The sequence below is a fragment of the Octodon degus genome, unplaced genomic scaffold, assembly GCF_000260255.1.
Source record: "Octodon degus isolate 3935 unplaced genomic scaffold, OctDeg1.0 scaffold00011, whole genome shotgun sequence".
Lineage (NCBI taxonomy): Eukaryota > Metazoa > Chordata > Mammalia > Rodentia > Octodontidae > Octodon > Octodon degus.
Genome location: NW_004524587.1, coordinates 27,127,630 through 27,128,800, shown reverse-complemented (window position 1 = coordinate 27,128,800; position 1,171 = coordinate 27,127,630).

Sequence of the window (1,171 nt, the reverse complement as noted above, 5' to 3'; positions counted from 1 at the left end):
ACTCTTTTGTGCCCCCTTGCCATGCTGTACTCTTCGGAAGCAATTCACCTTGTGCAGCCCATCTTTTAGGAGTGGGGCTTAGTCAGGCACAGTGGGGCATGCCCGTAACTGCAGCACTAGGGAGACTGAGACAAGAGCACTGCAAACTTGAGCCGAGCCTGGGCAAAGTAAACAAAAAATGAGGAGGGCTGAGGAAGAAGCTCCGTGGTACAGTACTTCTGAATTCCATCCCCAGTACTAAAAAAAGAAAAAAAAAAAAAAAAGGCAATTATGCTAAATCACATATCTACATAAATTGTTTGGAATTTGTATATATACAGATGGCTTTTTCTTCTTTATTTATTCAAATGGTGGTGCACTCCTGTAATCCCAGCACTCTGGAGGATGAGACAGGAGGATAGATCCAATTTCAAGGTTAGCCTGGACTACAAAGTGAGTTCAAGGCCAACCTGAACTGCATAGTGAAAGCCTATCTCAAAAAGGAAAAAAAAATGTTTATGTTAGTTTGGATTCAGGGTGTCTGTTCTGTGCTTTGGTGACAACCCAGTACTGCTTGCTTTTGCTGCTGAGATAATTCTAGCGGTGGCTGTCAGACGTACGTGCAGTTGGTGCCTGCGCCCCTTTGACTTCATCGTGGGTTATTTTTTCTCTTTTCTTCTCTCTCTCTCTCTCCCTTTCTCAGAATACAGTACTTCATTGCTTTCTGGTTGCATAAATTTTAGACCCATCTCATTAAAATCTTATTATTTTTTTTAGAACTGGGGATTGAACTCAGGCCCTTGCACTTGCCAGGGAAGCGCTTATTGCACTGAGCTGTCTCTCCAGCCCCTCATTAAAATCTTATTAAAAGTCTTGCAGGTTCTAATCATACATTGAATCCAAAAATCAATTTGGGAAATCACATATCTTTAGAATACATATTAAAATATTTTTCTGTGCTTGTTTTTTTTTTTCTTTTTTTATTTTGTTTTGTTTTTTCGGTACCGGGGATTGAACTCAGGACCTTGTGCTTGCTAGACAAGTGCTTATTCTACTGAACTATGTCCCCGGCTCCTGTGCTCAGATTTTTTTTTTAAATTGTCCAAAACTTACTGTAAAGAAAAAAATCATTAAAGCATATACATAGGGCTGGTGAGATGGCTCAGTGGTCTAAAGCACCTACTTAGAACAA